The sequence below is a fragment of the Saimiri boliviensis genome, chromosome 10 (assembly GCF_048565385.1).
Source record: "Saimiri boliviensis isolate mSaiBol1 chromosome 10, mSaiBol1.pri, whole genome shotgun sequence".
NCBI lineage: Eukaryota > Metazoa > Chordata > Mammalia > Primates > Cebidae > Saimiri > Saimiri boliviensis.
Genome location: NC_133458.1, coordinates 14,477,871 through 14,492,516, shown reverse-complemented (window position 1 = coordinate 14,492,516; position 14,646 = coordinate 14,477,871). Strand labels below are relative to the sequence as shown.

General features: G+C 48.4%; 1 protein-coding gene across 1 annotated transcript in view; it reads right to left on the bottom strand.

Moving 5' to 3' along the window:
• The window catches only part of FAM131B (family with sequence similarity 131 member B), a 33,778-nt gene that overhangs the window by 17,932 nt on the left and 1,200 nt on the right, over positions 1-14,646 (bottom strand). The gene's annotated exons all lie outside the window — the stretch shown is intronic.

Genomic DNA, 14,646 nt, shown 5'->3' with positions numbered 1-14,646 from the left:
ATCTTCCGGGTTCAAGCGATTTTCTTGCCTCAGCCTCCTGAGTAGTTAGGGTTACAGGCATGTGACACCACACCTGGCTAATTTTTGTATTTTTAGTAGAGATGGGGTTTCACCATGTCGGTCAGGCTGGTTTCAAAATCCTGACTTCATGATCCGCCCACCTCAGCCTCCCAAAGTGCTGGGATTACAGGTGTGAACCATTGCACCCGGCCTGTAATATTTTTCTGTGACTTTTATTATAACATTAAGCCCTGTTGAAATAAGCTCAGGCCACATAATCTTTTTGCTCATGGAGACTGTTCAACTCCTTGCAGATAAAATGAGTTAAAAAAATGTTTTGGCTGGGTGCTGTGGCTCACACCTGCAATCCCAGCACTTTGGGAGGCCAAGGTGGGTAGATCATTTGAGGTCAGGAGTTCAAGACCAGCCTGGCCAACATGGAGAAACCCTGTCTCTACTAAAAATAAAAAAAAAATAAAAAAATAAAAATTAGCCAGATGTGGTGGCATGTGCCTGCAGTCCCATCTACTCGGAGCCTAAGGCAGGAGAGTTGCTTGAACTTGGGAGGTGGAGGTTGCAGTGAGCTGAGATCTCACCACTGCACGCCAACCTGGGCGACAGATGGAGATTCCATCTCATTACAAAAAAAAAGAAATTAAGAGAGTAGATCTCATAAGTGTTCTTATCAACCACAATAAAATTAAAAGAAAAAAAAAAAGACCATTGTTCTTCCTGAGGAGTTCAGAGCTCATTTAAGTATCTGTGTGTAATTCTAGCGTGTAGATTCCGACCACTGTTTGGTTAAGGTTTTGTGATGGTGATAAGCGAACAGGGGCAAGGCATTACTCTCCTGGGTGGGGGTTCACTTGAAAGCTGTTCACTTACTGAATCAGTCAATCACAATTACCCTGCCAGGGGACCCACATGGGCAGGAAAGTCCAAAGGACACTGGAAGCTCTGAATGCCAGGTGATGGGTGTGTTTCTCTCTTTAACTTAAAGAAAACTTTCCTTTCCAATGTCTTTGTTCATGTATATGCCTGAGGTGGCTAGTGGTAGTCAATGTTGACTTTATTACTGATGGTGGAAAACCTTGTTGGGGGTAGGGCCAAGGAATGCAAGCAATGTCTTCCTTCTAAGGTGGGAGCTGGAATTTGCCCCTTGACCTTTCTCTTCCTGGATCTCTAGTTTCTTTCACAGCCAAAATTCTTGAAGGAACAGCTGGAACTCATCCTCTCCATTTCCTCACTTCTGTGCACTTCTCAACTCTCCAATCTGGCATCTTCACTCTACTGAAGCAGCTCACATGGGGCAGGGGATGGGGGTGGGCTTTGTTAGAGACGTTTGAACCAGAGCAACTCCATCTTGAACCGGAGCTGGGTAAAATAGGGCTAAGACCTGCTGGACAATGTTCCCAGATGGTCATGGCACTCTAAGTCACAGGATGTGGTACAGGGTTAGCACAAGATATAGGTCATAAAGACCTTGCTGATCAGACAGTTTGCAGTAAAGAAGCCGGCTAAAACTCACCAAAACTGAAATGGCTCCGAGAGTAACCTCTGGTCTTCACTGCTACTCTCCCACCAGTGCCATGATAGTTTACAAATGCCATGGCAACGTCAGGAAGTTACTCCATGGTCTAAAACAGGGAGGTATAAATAACCTACCCCTTGTTTAGCATATAATTTTTTTAAAAAAACCATAAAAATGGGCAACCAGCAGCCCTCAGGACTGCTCTGTTGGTGGAGTAGCCATTCTTATTTTCCTAATAAACTTGCTTTCACTTTACTCCATGGACTCGTCCTGAGTTCTTTCTGGCGCGAGATCCAAGAACCCTCTCTTGGGGTCTGGATCGGGACCCCTTTCCTGTACCATCCCTAGCCTCTATGTTAACAGATCTTGTTCATTTCCAACCTTATGTGGTGTAAGGTCTTTTAGGCGGACTGACCGTGCCATGAACAGCATGGTAACCTCTGTGACCTGCACGTACACCCCAGATGAGTGCCTGGAAGAAACGATCAACCCCTGCGGTGCCTAACTAACTTGAGGCATTCTTCCATTGTTTCTTACTCTGGCCTCAACTGACAAGGCCATTGGACTTTGTAACCAACCCTGGTCAGCCTCGTGACTCTAGACCCTACGACCCCCTCCCAGCTTGCAAACCTATGACCCCCTCCCAGCTTGCTAAAAACCGCCCTAAACTGTAAGTTCTGTAACTTTCCACTGCCCACCCCAACCCTATAAAACCAACTCCTAACCCACCACCCTTTGCTGACTCTCTTTTCCATCTTAGCCCGCCCACAGCCACGTTGCTCACACAAAGCCTGTTTGAGGCGGATCTCTTCATTCAGAGCACGTGTTTTAACACATGACACATCAGGGGCATTTCATACCCTCTCGAGGGACTCATGGCTGCTCCGTCATTTCCAAACACTCTCCTGTTTGGGAATCAGGATGCAGAATGGTCAGATGGCATCTGCAAACTCCTTCTGCCCTTCCGGCTGCTCCTTCTTTGTCTTTTTTTTTTTTTGCTGGTTTGTTCCATTATCCATTCATTCATTCCACATTACAAGTATTTAGAGAGCACCTGCTCTATGTCAGTACCTCTTTAGGTGTGATGGTACAAAACCCCTGCTGTCATGGAGCTTATAGTCTGGTGAGAAGTGGTGGGGAATAAAACAATTAAGAGACTGAATTCGTTTTGGGCGGCGGGGGGGGGTGCCAAAACCCAAAATGGAATGATACATTTAAAGTGATAATTGCTATGAAGAAAAATTAAGGAAGGGCCGGGTGCGGTGGCTCACGTCTGTAATCCCAGCACTTTGGGAGGCTGAGGCGAGAGGATTGCTTGAGCTCAGGTGTTCAAGACCAGCCTGGGCAACATACGGAGACTTTGCCTTTACAAAAAGTAAAAGAAAAGTAGCCAAGCCTGGTGGCACATGCCTGTGGTCCCTACTCAGGAGGCTGAGATGGGAGGATTGTTTGGGCCTGGGAGGTGAAGGCTGCAGTGGGCCACGATTATGCCATGCCATTGCACTCCAGTCTGGGCAACAGAGCAAGACCTTGTCTCAAAAAATAAATAAATAAATAAATAAATAAATAAATAAAGAGAGAGAGAGAGAGAGATAATATGTAGTTCTCAGTTGACTGGTCATTGGAGGATGGGAGGCCTCACTGAGAGGCCAGCATGTGAGGAAGGCTATGATGGAGATAATGGGGTGACCCATATGGATGTCTGTGGAAGAACCTTCCCAGCAGAGAAACGAGCAGATGCAAGGTCCTGAGGTAGGAATGTGCCCTACACACTGGAGGAACAGTCACGAGGACATTGTGGCTGGGGCAAAGTGATTGCCTGGAGATGAGGACAGAGAGCATGTGGGATTCCTTTGATTAGACATAGGTGGAGCCTAGGAACGTCTTTTATTTTTTTGAGACAAGAGTCTTACTCTGTCACTCAGGCTAGAGTGCAGTGCCACAACCTCCACAACCTTTGCCCCCCAGGTTCAAGCGATTCTCCTGCTTCAGCCTCTTGAGTGGCTGGAATTACAAGTGCCTGCCACCGCGCCTGTTTAAATTTTGTATTTTTAGTAAAGACGAGTTTTTACCATCTTGGCCAGGTTGGTCTTGAACTTCTGACCTCATGATCCACTCACCTTGGCCTCCCAAAGTGCTGGGATTACAGGCATGAACCACCGTGCCCAACCTAGGAAAGGTTTTTTTTTTTTCAAGTTGTTTCATTTTCTCCATGCAACAGGAAGCAAGGCATCATCTGTGCATGAAGATGTGGAAGGAAACGTGGAGAGAGAGAAGTACTAGAAGCCTTCTAAGAGAGTGGGAGAGTGGATGGACAAAAGAGACTGCTATGCTTATCAGAACGTAGAATGGTCAGATGGCATCTGCAGCTCACAGCCATGGCATTTACAATGAGACCTGTTAGGAGGGCTGTGTGTGTTTTTTCTAGTGCCACTGAGCTGCGTGGGTGCAGGCATGGAGTTGGTGGAATTGGACTTAGCCCAGGCTGGGATTTTGCCAAGTGAGCACCACAGGGTGAGAAAGAGGCACAGGAAGTTGAGACACATGCCAGGGAGTGACTCTAATGATTGTCCAGGAAATGTGAACTGGTATGGGCATGAATGGCAGGCCCCAGTGGGTCAAGGGATTGTTGAAGCACAAAAAAAGAATGACCAGAAAAATAGAAGGAGCTGGTTGAGGAAAGTGTGGCTTAAAATTAGGGTTGTAATGAGATGGCTCAAGGTCTATTTAGAACTGTGCACAGCAACATGGGAGCCACCAGCAATGGCTCCTATGCACAGCAACATGGGAGCCACCAGCAATGTGTGACCTTTGAGCACCTGCAGCGGCTGTGAGTGTAAAATACATGCTGAATTCCCATGGCTTCGTGCCAAAAAAGTAAAATATCTCATTAATATATTATTTTTTATTTTTAAAATTTTTAAATTTTTTTTATTGCATTTAAGGTTTTGGGGTACATGTGAAGAACATGCAAGATTGTTGCATAGGTACACACATGGCAGTGTGGTTTGCTGCCTTCCTTCCCCTCACCTGTATCTGTCATTTCTCCCCATGCTATCTCTTCCCAACTCCCCACCCCCCATCCCTCCCCCATTTCCCCCCAACGGACCCCAGTGTGTAGTGCTCCCCTCCCTGTGTCCATGCGTTCTCATTGTTCAACACCCGCCTATGAGTGAGAACATGCAGTGTTTGATTTTCTGCTCTTGTGTCAGTTTGCTGAGAATGATGGTTTCCAGGTTCATCCACGTCCCTACGAAGGACACGAACTCATCGTTTTTGATGGCTGCATAATATCCCATGGTGTATATGTACCACATTTTCCTGTCCAGTCTATCATTGATGGGCATTTGGGTTGGTTCCAGGTCTTTGCTATTGTAAACAGTGCTGCAATGAACATTCATGTGCATGTGTCCTTATAGTAGAATGATTTTCAATCCTTTGGATATATACCCAGTAATGGGATTGCTGGGTCAAATGGGATTTCTATTTTTAGGCTCATTAATATTTTTTAAGGCCAGGCATGGTGGCTCATGCCTGTAATCCCAGAATTTTGGGAGGCCGAGGTGAGTGGATCATCTGAGATCAGGAGTTCGAAACCAGCCTCGCCCACACGGTGAAACCCTATTTCTATTAAAAATACAAAAATTACCTGGGCATGGTGGCAGGCACCTGCAATCCCAGCTACTTGGGAGGCTGAGGCAGAAGGAGCACGTCAACTTCGGAGGCAGAGGTTTCAGTGAGCTGAGGTCGCGCCACTGCACTCCAGCCTGGGAAAGAAGAGCAAAACTCCACCTCAACAAAAAATTTAAAAATAAACAAATAAATCATCTTAAAAATAGTGATTACACCACTAATGGTTACATGTTTGGGTATATAGGCGTATTCATTTTTTTCTTCTTTTTATTCATTTATTTTTACTTTTGGCTGCGCACTTTGGCCCACATCTCTAATCCCAGCACTTTGGGAGGCCGAGGTGGGTGGATCACTTGCCGTCAGGAGTTTTAGAACAGCCTGGCCAACATGGTGAAACACCGTCTCTACCAAAAATACAAAAATTAGCCAGCATGGTGGCGGGTGACTGTAATCTCAGCTACCCAAGAGGCTGAGGCAGGAGAATCACTGGAACTTGGGAGGCGGAGGTTTCAGTGAGTCGAGATCGCGTCACTACACTCCAGCCTGGGCAACAGAGTGACTCTGTCTCAAAAAAGAAAAAAAGTAAGAAATAAGGGTGTGTGACTCGGGGGAACAGATGACTACATAGGATGGGCAGTAGGTAGGTAGTTTAATCACACAGCATTCAAAGCTGGGGGATTTTAGGAAGGAGGGAAGGAGAATTGTCTGGGTGTAGCAATGAGAGTCCAAAGAGATATCTGTTCCACATTCAGGGCTATGGGGAAAACATTGACTGCCGATTGTGGGGCTGCTGAGGAAATGTGTCCTCAGGGATGATCCAGGTTAGAGTAAGAAGGAGAGAGAATGGCCAGAAAAGAGAAGCACTTGCTGAAAAAGGCCTACATGCTCTGAAGGCACTCTGGACTGGTTTTCAGGAGTTGAGCCAGGGACCAAGGTGTAGGGGGAGCTAGGAATTTAGAGCTTCCTTCCATGAGTGACATTCTGGGGTTAATAAAAGGGACTTAATAAAATTAGCTCTGGTGGTCTCCAGGCAAGCAACTGTGGGCAAGGCACTCCTACACTCACCATGTAGAAGTGGGAGGAGTGGGCATCCTTTCTTTACCACTGGTGGAGACACAGAGGCCTGGGGAAGAGCAGATGTGCCTTGCATCTGAGTAGAGGTGGCTTTTACTCAGAAAGTGCATACCTCCCTCTTCCACCTGTCCATAAAACGCTAGAATCCAGCAAAGCCCATGTCCTAGCCCTCTCAGCTGCTCATGCAATATTTGATTAGGTGGTTTTTTTTTTTCAGCCAATAACAGCTTCAAATTGCTACTTGGAAGTGGATGACTCATAAATGTGGATCTTCAGCATAATTTTCTTTTCTCTGCCTTGGACCCGGATATCCTACTGCGCGCTGTACGCCTACTCATTTTCAGTATGTCCAGAATGAAACACACAATCCCACACCCAGACCTATGCTTTTCAGGGGAGAGCACCACGCTCCACATAGGTACCAGCCAGACACTGGGATGAGCCTGCTCTGTCACTTTCTCCCTCCGTCCCACTCCTTCTGTGGACGAGCTCATATCCTAAAAAGCTCTCTAATCTATCCACTCCAGTCCATTTCCACAAATGCCCTCCCTTTCACCTCGAGCTCCACCAGAGCTTCTTAATTGTCCTACACATATCTGCACTGGCCCCTCCTGTGACTCCCCGCACTGCCCCTAGGGTGACATTCTCAAAATTCCCAAGTCTCTTCCTGCCCCTCTTTCCCACTGAAAGCTGTGCAGCAGCTCCTCATTGCTCTCAGGATGAAACGGAAACCCCTTCACATGCTGTGCAGCCTCTCTGCACCCACCTGTCCAGCCTTTCCTCACCGTGTGCCTCCGGTGAGGAATCTCCCTCTCTACACTCCAGCCACACCCGCCTGCCTTGGGGTCTCTAGAGTTTCCACAGCTGTCACAGGGCTTTGCCAACGCTTCTCCTTTTGCATGGAATATTTCTCTCCTCCCACTTGGCATATGTAACGTCTACTGATCATTTAGATCTCTGCTTGGACATCCCCCTCTTGAGCTCCCCAGCCAGGTCACATCTCCCATGTATAGGCTCTACCAGATGCGTTGTATTCTTTTCTCTTGAGATTCCTGTAACAGTTGCAATTTCACATTTGTCTGTCATTATTTGATTAGCATTGATCTCCCCTAGGAGACCCCCCTACAAAGGCCTGGATTCGCCAAGGACTGAGATCATGCCTGTCTTTGCTTATTATCATGTCCCTAGCACCGAACAAAGTGTTCTGCACATAGTAGGTGCTCAATACATGTTTGCTGACTAAATGAATGAATAATTAGTGATGGAATAAAAGTCCTTAAGTATTACCAAATACGGGGCCTGCCTTGATCTAGAGTGAGATTTCAGTGGTTCTGGAACTCAGTTTCAGTCAGCAAATGTACAGAGCAAATGCACCGGGCTGGACCTGCCCTACTCCACTATTCCGAGACACACTGGAACGACTTTGCTGGAATCAGGGAGCTGGTTGAATGGCATGAGTGTTTTCTGGTAGCTTCTCACGCTTGGGTACAAAGGTCTGCCTGCTGGCTTGCTCAGGCATGCTGAGAGAATGAGTCTGCTGTTGCTGGTAGACCTGACCGGGTCCACCTGCTCCCCTTTGTCTGAGACAGCGTCTGTTGGTTACATGGATCATGTCTCTGGGGGAGGAATGAATAACTACAAACCAGGTGGCAGCGAGGGCAGCCTGAGGAAGCTCAAGCAAGCCGCGGTGGTTTGCTCAGGAGCACCCACTTCCGGTGTCCGTTCAGCCTAGGAGGTTTTTTTCATATGAAGCCCATCTTATTAAAGGAAGTGGAAGTGGGGGAGCCACTTGAGACAAGTACTACTTGTCACCTCAAGCAAGATGGGTTATCTACCTCCATTCAACCTCCACACTCCGCAGTGTTTACTCCCTCTAGTGACTTAGGCGGCTATTTTCAGCGGCAAACACTCCAGCTTCTAGGCCAGGCTCTCTGATTTTGGCTTCCTGTGAGTGCAGGGAGAACGCAGGCAGCTGATGCTCCACTAGTGGCTGCCTTGGTGCCAGCAACCTGCCTGTGCTGCTGTTGGTGCCTTGGGTCTCTTTTCCTGTCTGCCCTTCTCGGCTCCCTCGGTTGCTGACTCTTCGCCATCTGACCATCTGCCTCGCTCTGCCCCCTCCACCCACCACACGTTTCTAGCTGCTGACACTTGCCATGCCTTTGGGTGCCCATCTGGCCCAGCCCTGGGGATGAGTGGACCACTGCCTTCTCCTGCTTCTCTGACCTCCACCCCCTGGAGGCCTTATGTAGATTCTGGTTTCCTGGTTCTGGAATCCTCACTGCTACTTTTGACCTGGTAGGATAATAGTGAGGTTGCATGGTGAGAAGACCACCCAGCTATTGTGATCAGTAGCCACACCAAGCCAGCTCTATTGAGTGCGTGCTTAGAAAAAAATATTTTTTTCTAATCCTAACACTTATTATACTAATACTATCTCCTTAAGTATTTTTTTTTCCCTTAGATGGAGAGTTTCTTGAGGGCAAGAACTGAGTTTATTTATCTTTATATCCAGAGTGCCTAGAATATGGAAGTTAATTGATAAATGTTGGCTGAACTGAGGATGGGGAATGGGAGGGAAAGTGCGTAAGGAATGATGCTCTGGTGTCAGCCTCTTGGGCTGACCCTGAAGAAAGAATGTAAAGTGGGCGTCTATGGTTGTCCGTTGGGGTAGTGGCCCTTGGACAAGGCAGGAGGCTGCTCAGCCTTGGCCTTGACGGCAACAATCTCTGGGTCTTGCTGTGTGCTTCACCCTGACCTCGTCCTGACGCCCGCCCAACTTGTCCATCATGCCTCATTCACCATGTCCGCCGTCCCGGCAGGGAGAGATTCTTTTGTACTGGCACACAGGCCAGTGGGATGAGGAGGGCAGTAAATCTGGGAGCAAGTGGGAAGCTTCAGGCTGAGTACACACAGTACTCAGTGCAAGGGAAGTGCGCCGATAGCAGGGAAAAGACACAATGGCTCTTTCATTTCTCTCCTTTCTTTTTTCAGATTATAATTAATACATGTTCACAGGAAAAGAAATACAACAGTATAAAAGCCTTCTGCCCTCCCCATTCTACTCCCTAACATTAACTACTCTTAACAATTCTTATTTATATATATATATTTCTTTATTTATTCTGAGACACAGTCTTTTTCCATCACCCAGGATGGAGTGCAGTGGCATGATCTTGGCTCATTGCAACTTCCGCCTCCTGGTTCAAGCGATTCTTTTAGCTGGGAATCGTACCCAGCCAAGCCCACCTTGTGTTTGTATTTTTACTAGAGATGGGGTTTCTCCATGTTAGCCATGGCTGGTCTTGGAATCCCGGCCTCAAGTGATCTGCCTACCCTAGCCTCCCAAATTGCTGAGATTACAGGCATGAGCCACCTTGCCAGGCTTTGCTGTTAACAATTCTTGACAAGTCTTCTGGAATTGTGCTATTTTATAAAAGTGCATCTACATATAGCTTATGTAGCATATAGCATATACAAAATACCATATAGTGTATACAAAATGTGCATATGTGTTCACATGCAGATAGACAGATACATAGACAGACAGAGTTTGATGGTGTCATGAGACAGAAAGAGAAAATGGTGGCTCACGAGTATAAAGTAGGGGTGTTGAGCTGCAGGCGGACTGGAAGGGGCTGTTGATGTGCCAGGCTGGAGGGTCTGAGGAGAAGTGATGGAATACAAGGATGGAAGCAAGGCTGGGGCAGGAGAATCTTAATATTTGTGTTCCAAATTTTTTTGCAGTTTAGGAGGTGAAAGATCCAACATCCACTTGGCTTCAGTCGTTAACTAAAAAATGGTATAATGATGCATATGCCTCACAGGTTTATAGTGATGATTAGATGGGGCTAATATATATATGTATGTTTGTTTGTTTGTTTGTTTTTAGCGGCAGAGGCTTGATCTGTCACCCAGGCTAGAGCGCAGTGGTGCGATTTTGGCTCACTTCAACTTCCACCTTCCGTGTTCAAGAGATTCTCCCATCTTAGCCCCCTGTGTAGGGCTGTTGGGCCCCACAGGGTCGTGGGGTGTCCCTTATGTTGTGCTGAGGTGCAGGATCCAAGAAGTAAAGAGACAGGACACTGAAGAACTAGTGAAGAGCATCTGGACTTGGGGGGTGCCACGCCACGTGAGTGGAGATCTGCAAGAGCCCCTAATGCCCGGAAGCATCTGCATTTATTAGGTACAAGCAGGAGGCAGGGTCATGAGAGAGGTCATCATCTATAGGCTTAGTAATAGGGCATACATAATTACGTGAGTCACAAGCAAGCGGGCCACCCCATTGTATCACCTGGGCAGAGAGGGGGGCTGTGCGCAGTGGGGGACCGTGCCGTGCGCAGTAGTAGACGGTCGTGTACAGAAAAGGGGTCCACCCCCATTAGGTCACTGAGGCAAGGAGGTGGGCTGTGTGCAACAGGTGTTGTGCACAACACTTCTTATCTGGGGGCTGGAGACTTCAAAGGATTTCTAATAGAAGGATACTGTAAGCCAATGCAATGGGAGCTGACAGACTTGTGCTCTTCTCTTAAGATATTTTATTTTATTTATTTATTTATTTTTTTGGGACGGAGTTTTGCTCTTGTTACCCAGGCTGGAGTGCAATGACGCGGTCTCGGCTCACTGCAACCTCCGCCTCCTGGGTTCAGGCAATTCTCCTGCCTCAGCCTCCTGAGTAGCTGGGATTACAGGCACATGCCACCATGCCCAGCTAATTTTTTGTATTTTTAGTAGAGATGGGGTTTCACCATGTTGACCAGGATGGTCTCGATCTCTTGACCTCGTGATCCACCCGCCTCGGCCTCCCAAAGTGCTGGGATTACAGGCTTGAGCCACCGCGCCCGGCCTTCTCTTAAGATATTTATGGGAGGATGATTTGAGCTAGCACAGAGGCAAGAAAAGACTGACAGGGTGTACAGCCGCTGTGACTGGTCACACCAAAGGGATTCTTCTCCCTTGGTTATTTCCAGGATCTCAGGCCTGAGGCCTACTTTCACAGGAACTGGATGCAAGGTACTACAACTCCTTTATCAGGAGGAGAGGCTCTTGCTCCAAGCCTGCCATACAGCGTATGCCCTTTCAGGCAGGGACGCCACCACCTGGGTCTTTGGTTCTTGTCCTGGTCTGGCTGTTTTCCCAGGTACTGCTTCTGTTCTGTGACTGCTCTAGGCATTCCTCCTACCACAAACTAGTATATGGTTATACGGAAGTATTCTATAAATCAGCACTAAATGTGTCAGTACAGCTCCGACTACAATACCTATATGATTACATAGAAAGATTATATGGGACTAAGTATGATTATATATAAAGCTAGATATACTAAGCAGTGAGTTATGCTTCAGGCACTAATTGTGCCTGAGGTCTGCACAGCTCTCCTTCCTCGGTGCCCCTGGGGGGTGCTACCCACATCCTGAGTAGCCGAGACTACAGGCATGTGCCACCACACCAAGCTAATTTCTGTATTTTTAGTTGAGGTAAAGTTTTGCTATATGTTGGCCAGGCTGGTCTCGAATTCCTGACCTCAGGTGATCTACCCGCCTAGGCCTCCTAAAGTGCTGGCATTACATGCGTAAGCCACTGCACCTGGCTGTGGCTAATATATTTAAAGTGCTTAGCATTGCACCTCAAACAATATTCTAAGCATTCTCTCGGCGTTTGCCACCATGATAGTTATTGCTGCTATTGTTAGGGTGCTGCTGTTTTCAGAATGCTTCATGTGGTGCCTGGCCAGTGAGTGAACCTCGATCCACCTGCAGTTGGCATATGGAAAGAACTCCCTGGCGCATTTCTCTTTCCATCTTAGAAATCATTTTGTTGTGACACTGTGTTTTCATTTTCCTTCCTTCACTGCTCTTAACTTCCTACTTTATACCATGCATTCTTGAAGAAAACTTTCTGGTACCTGGTGGTTATAAATCCTTGGAGGCGTGTGGAGATGTTTTAGGTAGTAAAGGGCAGTGGCCATTTTCTCACTTTGTCCCCCTGTCCTGGCCTTAAGCTGTTGGACATTCTTTAGGCAGGGACATCTACTTATTTGCTGTACTTCACACATGCTGCCTAAGGATATCAATTAGAATTGCTTGCCTATGAAAAATGCCCAGTGATCATTAAGGCCACTCATGTTTATTGTCTGGATTTTTTTTTTTCTTTGAGATGGAGTCTTTCTATGCCCCACCAATTTTTTTTGTTTTTAGTAGAGACGGGGTTTCACCATGTTGGTCAGGCTAGTCTCAAACTCCTGACTTCCAAGTGATCTGCCTGCCTCCGCCTCCCAAAGTGCTGGAATTACAGGCGTGACTCAGCCACTGTGCCCAGCCCATTGTCTGCATTTTAAGAGCCTGACTCTGCTGCTCCTCTTGAGACATCCCGGGCAGTGATTCTGTCCTTCTGGGACATCTGGGTGTTTCTACGTGTATTTAGAATGGCTGGCTTAAAAGTCTTCGTTTGAATATTCTGCATCCTGAATGCTCTTAGTTGTCAGTAAAACTATACCTGCCTACGCACTCTTCTATTTCTGATTTATAAATAGGTTCAGCTGCCTAACAATTACACATACTCTATTTTGCACGCGCACATTACTTAAGGAGACATTTAGAGGGTAAATGGCTTTTATTCCTATGAAGTTATCTGGAAATCACCTTCTTAACTACCTTTTTTTCTCTCCAAAGTGGGCATAGTTTGAAGGATTTGTGATGAGATATTTGGTCTGTGAAGTCCAGGACACAATCTCCAACAGGCACAGGAAATCCAGTATCAAATTTCTAACAGATCTTCAGAGACAGGCCCAGGACTGGCTTGAGCGTGTCAGAGAGGTGCGCACTGCGTGCTTCCTATCATACATGGCCACACATGCCTGTGACTGTGAGAAATACTGGTGGTGACAGAGATGATGAGATGCCAGAGAAAAAGATCGGTGGGGTATGCGAAGGTGATGAAGATGCCGTGTTAGGTATAATGAAGGACTTAATAAGGTTGAAGGAAACAGAGGACATTGTATATACCAGGGCCCCTGAGAAATCTGTCTGGCAACCCAGAAAGGGACATATGGGGGGATATGCCTTAGTGTAACCAGGTCAGAATTTTCATTCTGAGCAGAACGGGAATTTGAATAATACTGAGTCATATATAGCATACAGCTACGGCATTGCATTTATTTCTCCATATAATGCAATAGTGGATGGATTAACCGTGAGTTTTACAGATGGAGCCGGGGAGAATGAAGAGATGTCAGTTGGGCACCAGGCTGGATCTTCACACTCTGACCTCCCTCTACTCTGTCCTGTCAGTGTTGCTTCACCTGGTATCAGGGGTGCAGGGCCACCAGCTCTGACCCCAGGTCCAGTTTAGACCCTGCCCTCTACCTGGGTGTGACCCGGGTCCATCTCCTCAGCTCTCAGCCTCCGCTTGCTCTCCATAAACTTTTGGGGTTAGTTTGGATGACCTCTAAAACATGGCCCTGGTGCTCCTTGCCAGTGGAGTGCAGCGGAATTTGGAGGGAGTGGAAACTTAGTGTGAACAGGAGGAGGGCCTCAGGAGGCAGTAAAAGTTGGCAGGAGGAGAGAAAAAGAAGCGCCTAGGGGTGCATATCGCACTAGCGGGCGAAAGGCCCTGACTCCTTAGTCTGCAAGAATTACCCCAGGTCCGGCCTCTTTCGCGTAGCCTGCAGCTGAGTCGCAGGCTGAGAAATCCGGTCGGACCAGTGGGGGGCTCCACCAGGCGCAGTCTCAGAATGCCCAAGAGCCCCACCGTCGCCCGGGGTCTCCTAGAGGAGTGGGTCGCAGCTGGCGCAGAAGAGCCGTCAGTGGGGCAGCCCGCGACCGCGTCGGTTCTCCCCGGTCCCCAGTCCGCAGGCGGCCGTCGCCTCGGTCCCGCCCTCCCACCTCCATTCCGGGCTCCGCGGGCCCGAACGGTCCCTCTCGCAACCGATCCGCTGGCGGGGGCGCGGGGGATGCGAATTCCTAGAAGCCTGAAGAGGCTGCCCAGAGTTGGAAGTTCATATCCCCGAAAATGCCGGAGGTTCCGGCTCACACACCCACTCCGGGCACGGAATCGGTGGGGGGTGGGGTGCCGGGAGGAAGAACGCCCCCCTCATTCCCCATCCCCTTGCACCCTGGAGCCCAGCTGCAAGCGTCTGGCACCCCAGGCTGACTCAGAGGTGGCCGGGTAGCGGGTGGTGGCGGGAGGGGACCAGGTAACGGCAGGCCCGAGAGAAGGTCGCTGGGCCCGGCCGGAGGCACCCAGGAGCTGCGTGGCTACCTCGAGGGCACCCGCCCTACCTCCGCCGCTGAGCCCGGAGGGGGACCGTGAGTCAGATCTCGGGCGCCCGCGGGTCGGGCGGGGAGGGTGGGCAGGTCAGGAAATGACATCAGAGGCCTGTGCTCGGGGAGCTGGGGTCCGAGCCCGGCCGG